Consider the following 8,311-nt stretch of genomic DNA (forward strand, 5'->3'; position numbering starts at 1 on the left):
CTTTATAAATCCAAACTTTTGTATTATACATTAAGTAAAAATATGTACCATAAGCTTCCTGACCGCTGAAAAGTAAATTTTTTATCATGGTTTCCTGAGGATTTAGTTGGTTTGCTGATGATTTGAATATTTGCCACATTAATCCAGTGTGGAGGTTTGAAATGTATTATGTCATTAATTATTTACCTGTTTTCCCAGGAGGTCAATAATTATTGTGATTATCACGCAGGCCTATAAAGTGTGTGCGAATACGTTTTTTGTAATGTTAATAGGCTATACACCCTATGACAATTAAATGGAGGATCAATACGCAATACTTTGTAATGAGTACAGCATCCATAATTACTACTCTTTGGTCTCCCTTTGAACAAACTGCAGAACATTAATGTCTGAACACAGAGACACACACAGGTGAATGGTTGCCCCACTTTGCACTTTTGTATCATAAATCATCTCAAAAAGCTGAAAACACTGCGCCGTGAGGAGCACATATAAACCGTTGGTTGTGAATATGCCCGGGCAGGGCTGACCCAAACTGGCCAATGTCCACATGTATGGAAATGTCGACCACATCCGCCAGCCTTGGCTGCACTTCCATCTCACACTTGAATGGTAACATACCCTGTTGCAATGGCCCTAGCACACCAAAGTTAATCAAAGAAAACGGTTGAAATATTAGCAGAGAAGGGACCCCAGGGATCCAGCAGCAGTTCAGTCCAAGGAGTCTGCTTACACTGACTAATTTCCATAATAAAGCCCCCCTTGTTTAAATTCAAACATTATATACTATACTAGACTTAAATGCCACACTTCATATCTCTGAGCCTGCTGTCAAGAACGACCATATGAGAGCTACACGCAAGCTCATCAGGAACCATTGGAGGTAATAACTGATGCAACCTGGAGACATCCTGCACCAGAAACACTTCAGAGGCCGCTGTCCTGGAAGCTTTGTTGTTTAAAAGTGATGGCTGTCATTACAACCAGTCCATTGCAAACCCGTCTAAAATGCATATAGACACCCTGCAGTTGAAAGAAGTACTTTATGAAGCGAGGGTGCTGAGAATGGTCCTGATTAGGCACAGCACCTGTGCCTACCCCATCTACCTCTGCATAATCTGATTTTCTTTCAAATAGTGGGTGTAAAAAATGGCCTGGCTGTTATGCCCTGATCAAGTTGCATCTAAAGAGAAGGTAAGGTCCTCCAATATTAAATAACTGATACATTACAACTAAACAACTAATGCTGGAGTGGCAAAGCCCTGTTCGGAGCCACTACGGGTTGTTAACTGTGGATTGTTTAAACGTGCACCCACTGCGATAAGGAAATAACAAACGGGAGTTAAGTTTTACAATAATATGGCAGGTTTATTTTCCTTTATAAATCAATTCACCGGCAATAACATTAACTCATAATACATTTCAGTAACAAAAATAACAAACCGAATTGATGATCACTATCCTACAAAGGGCACAGTCGAAAATTGCTTTGCTTACCAATTAACTACTCCTGTTTCTCAGTGTCCTTGGGTTAAATGACCTACTTTGGTTGACCGCACGTAACCTCAGCCACACCCAATAAAGCCCCCTCGTAGTATGAAGCACAAAACATGAACACGACTGAATAAATGAATATGGCTCCTACAAATGCATTATGTCTTTGATAATGTGACATTTTGTAGGTCCATACAGGTCTTGCATATAATGTCTTATGAATACCAGACAGTTCTGAAACACAACCCTAAGAACACCAAACGGAAGTATAGCCAATATAGTCAATATTGGATAAGAACACTAAAGCCTGCCTCTTAAAAACCTAGATAATGACCTCCAACTGCAATTTCAATTTTAGTCAGATAGCTGGATTCAGCATTTGGAACTAAATAGAACTTGTTAGACAGGTGTGTGATTAATGTGCACTGTTGGTTGCTTGGGTTAAAATACACTGGCAAACACATTTACAAATAAACACACACACACACACACACACACACACACACACACACACACACACACACACACACACACACACACACACACACACACACACACACACACACACACACACACACACACACACACATCAAAGGGTCAAATTTTTAAGTAGTAACAAGGTGTAAGGAATTAATCATCATACAACTTTTTTTTTTATCTAGAGGCAACAACGCTTTTCTAGCATAAAAACTGTTTACCACCAGCAAAACAACACATTTCGAATAATTTGCTGTGAATAATTTGCTGACACTTCGATCATGTAGGTTGTATTGTGAAATTGTGTAGCTAATTCTATTGTATTTTAATATAGGTTTCCTCTCTGCTTTGAATAATATGGTAGAAAAATGCTATTTAAATATTTGAATATTCAATATTAATTCTAAATTCTGTTCATTATTGCGATGGACAGAAGGCAGACAGACGGACAAATGAGATGAGGACGGCCCCTCCCCTATGACTATTGACCGACACTCAGACCACAGAAAGCTTGGGGTTAGCAGAGGATATACCCTCAGGGGAGCCCCCACAACAAAAAGAAGATGCAGTATATCAGCCGTATTTGTTAAAAGTCCTACACATGGAGGAGCAGGATGGCTCCATTTGTCACTGAGATAAACTGAGTGAAATAATTGATCATTACATACATTGTGGGAGAGCTGAAGGGTTCAACTGAAGCCCCAGTCTTGTGGGATCCATGTTCCGTACATGTCTGCCTATACACTATTTGGGAGTTGATTCGATTGCTGCACTTGCTGAATAGTAATTCCATGTAATGGTAGTAATGTATCCATCTTGTACTCTAAGGTGAGTCCTGCAGGGGTTTCGATTGTCTGCTTGCTTGCTTATAGTATCCCCTGGGGCAGTTTTTGAAGGAAAATGAGAAGGAATAGATAGTTTGGTTCATAGTTAATATTAACATTAGTTAATATATAATAATGAAATTAAATAAAACTTAGAAACATATACTAGCTAGCCCAGTAACTTCTGGTTGAAAAAGCTATTTTACCTGTCCAACTCAAGCTACTTAATAGTTAAATAAATAGAAATTGGTTCACATACATTTCGTAGTTAGAAGCTAGTTTTCCTAATTTATCCACTGCAATAAATAGATAATCCCAAACAAAGTCCCAGTAAAACCTTTAACACCCAAGCGTTTTAATGTTTTGTGCTCACAGCAACAGATCTAATGTCAAAATCCACAGCAGCTGAGCAGGCAGTAATAATAATAAGAATAATAATCCCAATCAATAACACAGTGATAATTAGCTGTTGTAACCTTTCTTCCTTTGTTTATCTTGGGTATACTTTCTAATTCACTTTATAATCAAAAGATGGGATTCCTATTTTAGCCATTACACTACAATCAGTAGGGAAGATTAAACTGCCTTTTTAGATATTAAGAATGGAGAGTGACTTTCATTCTGATGAACAGAAAGGTAGGTTCAAATTTTAAATTGTCCTCCTTCTCCCTCCGAATATCATCAAGGTTTCAAAGCAGTAAACACTTAAAAAAAAACAAAAAAGACTAGTTGTCTCACTGTCTCCACCATGTATGTTACAAGTAATAATTATTTTGTTGTTGCATTCTGTTGATATAGCTAAATCATTACAATAAGACAATTGCGTTATTGGACATCATTGATTACTGGCAACCTTGGCCTTGCCAAATTGCAGACCACACAAGAGACAGCATATTGATTGTCACAAATAGAGAAAAATCTATTTTCTGTGAAGCGATTCCCTGCTGTACTCAGCTGGACTTTGTATAATCCACCAATGCTTAGAGCTCTCGGAGGCTTCGCTTTTCCTAGGGTGACTGTCAAAGCTGTTTAACTTAGAGACAACAACTTAATTTCTCGCCAGCATCCCAAGCAGGAAGTGGTGGTGTTGGAAAGGATACCAAGCAATGACTTCAAAGGCCACTTCTTTGCAGTAGATTCCTTAAAGGTCCTAGGATTTTGTTCCATTATGGGAATAAAAAAATAGAATGTTGACATTGTATAGTATCGTAAGCATGTTATTTATTTTTATAATATATAGTAATACTTATTCTATATCTTTTAACACAGAACTGTTTTGGTCCCTTTAATAGCTTATTTCACATAATGTCTTCGTCTTACGCACCTGGTTATTGTCTCTGCTTTATAAGAAGGTCCTTCACTCTCTCTCTCTCTCTGTACATATCCTATGGCTCAGGGACTCACATATTTTCCCTGACGTCAGTACATTTAAATCCACGTTTACCAATGCATTGAACAGGAATCAGCTTCAGGTCCATCTAACCTCTCTTGTCAGTTGATACTGAACATTCACATTCCTGCTGCTCCTGGACTGCACTGCTGACAAGATATATAATACTCTTGATGACCCTCCAAGTAAAGTCACCATTGGTGACTTGTAGAGGACTCCGGGCTGCAACGTGAGATATTTGTTCAATGACAGACGCATGTCTTGCTGGGAGGTTGTAAACATTTGGTGGTAATTTGCCTCATTCCAGTTTACCCTCTATTTGGCTAATCATCAGTGCAAATTCCTGGGCATCTCATCATTATGCTGTTGAAATTAAGCTAAATTCCAAAGCCTCTCAAAAGCAGCAGTACACCTCATCACTGGCCTTCAGGAAATGTTATGATTTAACAAAAAATATATTAGGTTTTAGCCTGTACAGCTGCCACAGATTGCTGTATCAACTTCCCATGTTCATCTTTCACATTTGATTCAAAGAGAATTGCTGAAACTCAGTCACTATTTCGGGTGTTTCACCACTGGAAAAGCAAAAAAATAATACCTTATATCAAAGCTCGCATATTCTCAAGGTTGTGAACTAATTATCCCGAGGAGAAGAACCAGTAAAATTCTTCACAATGCTGAAAGGATCCTGATGTGGAAGGGAAAGCACCTGGATTATTCCCTTTGCACCAGCTCCTAGTCTCCTAACTCATTCCTTGATAAAGTTACTCAGGTGAAAGGTACTATTGTCCTTGAAATTCTTTTGATGTTTTGTTCATCCTTATTATTATCATGATATAAAGGATGTATAGCCTACTTGTTTTTGCTTGTATTTTTGCATAGATTCTCATGTAATTCAATGCATTCTATTGTTATTCAATGGCGGGTCTGAACCCAAAATGAACCGTACTCCCTAAGAATGAACCACAATATTCGTTTTGAGTTCCTTTTGATGAACTGGATTCCATTGGTCTTCATATTTGCCAACAACTTAACAGTATCCCTGTCTAAGTCTATGCTACCCTTGTTTGTTTCAAGAACTCCATCTTCTTCTGGCCGGCTCCATCACTTACCCTTCCATTGTGCCCACCAGGCAGAACCACTCAAAAGCCTTTTATGCTGCCTCTGTCACTCTTGCACTCTTTTTCGTCTATCTAGCCTCGCTATGCTCTTGTTCTTTGAAGAATGAGCCATGGCGAGCCCAGGGGCCCCTGACCTCAATGGTAGCTCCCTCTTACCTCCGCATGATGAGGGATTTGAATTTTATGACTGTTTTTATATATTTTTTTAATTTTTATGTCATAGCCTCAGTTTGGGAATGACAGAATAGGGCAGAAACCTCCTAACATAGCTTTTCCATAATTCATAACTTTCAGCAATTTCTGTATCTGATATAATAAACAACCGCTACAGAATATGTGTATTTCAAACCAAGCACACTAACGGATGAGAAAAGTGAATGTGTGCATGAATAAAACACTCCACCGAGACAGTAAGTGGATGCAGATTATATTTTACCCCATTACCCTCCTAACACAAGGGAGTTCAGCGCTATGATATGTCCACTCATGCTTGATAATACAGTCAAACTGCCTCAGAGGCGTCATGCTTTGGAAACAGTGTTGTTGTTTGAAACAACATAAATTATCACTTCAAAAAAGTTAAAAAGTTAAATAGTCAAAGTTGAATGATCCTTTAACAAGAAGCCCATTTCTTTTGTTTGCCAAATCTTGTATGCTTGGCCAAAATTGACTAAATAACAAATGCCCAATTCTGGTAATGATAAGGTAGAACATATCGGGTAGTGACCATAGAAACACACTAAATTAATGATATTTTATTTAACTGGGATATTGACTGTTTCTATCCTTTGGTGTTCACAGATCCGTAGTTTGTGCAAAAAATATTCAATGCCGGGTTTCACTGCGTAGACCTGCGTTAGCAGTAGCCTTGTTAATTTGCTATTATTATTATCATCAACATACATCATTTCTAATATTCTTTAAAGTGATTATTGCAGTGAAAATATTACTTTGTACAAGTGAATTTACACGCGAGAATTTACACACGTATTAAAATGCTTATACATTTTGACAAATTTGAAGATAATCAATGGGTGAATAATTCTCTCTCACTCTATATGGGCCGTTCAGTGAGCGAAACAGCATGTCCTTAGAAGTAAACAGCTTAGTTATCTCCTAATTAATGAACTCTGATAACAAGTGTTGTCGAACAGAACATGAACGACTCCCAACTCAAGGGGGTCGCCAGACTGGAAACATGGCTTACACTAGATGATTACTATAGGAAATGACACTCTGAATCACGTTCAGTTCAGTGGGTGTCAAATGCCCAATAATCAATCACCAATCTTAGCATCTGAATGTTCTGTAACAGCAATTTTTCTTTACATTTTATTTTAAATATTTACCTACACCTTTATCCTATAAACCTGAAATATACTGGGACAACAATAGTCAAGTCATAATCTGTTAACGTCATACAGCTGGTAAGTACCAAGTGCTATAGGCTATAGCATGTTTATGACCTGAAATCAGAAAAAAAAATATTAAATAAAAATGTGAAATCCTTTGTACAGTATATTTTATAGAATTAATCTATCCATCTACTTGTTTTAACATGGCAGATAAAACATGGCATTAAAGTAAGAGCTCACCAGTCTTCAAAACTTGCATTACTGTTATTACTACGGCACATAGTAAGTATGCAATTTAGGAATGTACAATCCTAGACATGCATGCAGACTAACAGCACTTCACCAGAGTAGGCTACCTGCCAGGTTTATCTCAAAACCTTTTTTATTGCCTGATTATTATTTTTTTACATTCAGTAGGCTACATTCTCACAAGCTTTGCTCGAGATAGCCATCTAGTGGCAAGAAAGTTACACTCTTTCTCCAAAACCCACAAATAATCGCCTACCTGTGATGCGTAACCGCAAAGAAAATTATTCATAATTGACTGCGGATTTAATTTAACCAATTGTCAACAGCGCTACTCAAGAAGAAGATTTCCGTAAAGGTTCCTGGCTTGTAGCTGCTTTAAGCCAGGGCATCCTAAATCATTATAATTCAATTAAAATTAAAATCGCCAATAACAAAGGCGTGCAATTGCTCGGTATAATTATGTTCATCAGGTATCCTTGTGGGCATGATTAGAAACAATATAAACTTACAACTAAACAATTAAGGCAGATTCTGACGGCAGTATTACATAGAACAGTGTGCTAATCACACAATGTTAGAAATACGGTGTCCGGCGTGTGTTGCTACAGATGCATATAAAAACAGTAGGCTATAACGCATTAAAGATAATTGTCACCCATCATCCAAATGTTTACGTGTCCCCGAACAGGGCATTCTCGTACCAAAGTCAAAATCAAATGAGCAAAGCCTACCGTTTGAAGTATTCAGGAGGTGTCGCTCCAAAATAAAGTTGTCATAAACATGAAGCCATGAAAGAAAGCGATAGGAAACCAGAAATGTAAACCGTTAGCTCGACTGTTTGGGGAAATAATAAGGGCACTAATTAACGTCTAGCGGGTCCGAGCAAGAGAACCTGAGAGCGCGAGAGCGAGAGAGACTCCTCTATAGGCTAGTTTTAATTTGGTCGGTCAGCTCTGAGCCAACCGTCTCAGTTTGAGTAGTCAACACAGTGTTCTACTTCTTGGTTTTGGAGCTCAGTCAGAAAGGTAGAGGAGGAGAGAGGGACGGAGTGACAAGAAAGACACTCAATCTTAATGAGTCTTTTGATATGCCTTTGAACACACTTGATTACTTTCTTAATAATGGTTAAATGTGAACACAGCACAATAAAAACACAACAACAGCAAGTCAGAGTATGTCAACACTAATTGCAACACTCGATACAAACTTTCAACACGTGGAATACAGAACGGCTAAGCAACATACAGTGTTAGTGGCAGAGTGAAATTGCTCTACTATTCGAGCAGGGGAATGCGCGTGTGTCGGACCAGTGGCAGGCAATGACAGTGACCGGGCGAACTTCAATAATAATAATGTGACTTTATGAATATCGTATAGGCTATAAGAAACAAAGTCCTTAAC

At 38.2% G+C, this 8,311-nt stretch overlaps 1 protein-coding gene across 1 annotated transcript in view; it reads right to left on the reverse strand.

Moving 5' to 3' along the window:
- Window positions 1–7,772, reverse strand: part of LOC130403226 (multiple epidermal growth factor-like domains protein 11) — a 65,262-nt gene extending 57,490 nt beyond the window's left edge. Inside the window, exon 1 of the mRNA XM_056607475.1 lies at window positions 7,642–7,772. The gene's annotated coding sequence lies outside the window, so the exon portion shown is untranslated. The remainder of the gene's footprint in view (window positions 1–7,641) is intronic.
- Between the last annotated feature and the right edge of the window lie 539 nt (window positions 7,773–8,311).

The sequence above is a fragment of the Gadus chalcogrammus genome, chromosome 14, assembly GCF_026213295.1.
Source record: "Gadus chalcogrammus isolate NIFS_2021 chromosome 14, NIFS_Gcha_1.0, whole genome shotgun sequence".
Classification (NCBI taxonomy): domain Eukaryota; kingdom Metazoa; phylum Chordata; class Actinopteri; order Gadiformes; family Gadidae; genus Gadus; species Gadus chalcogrammus.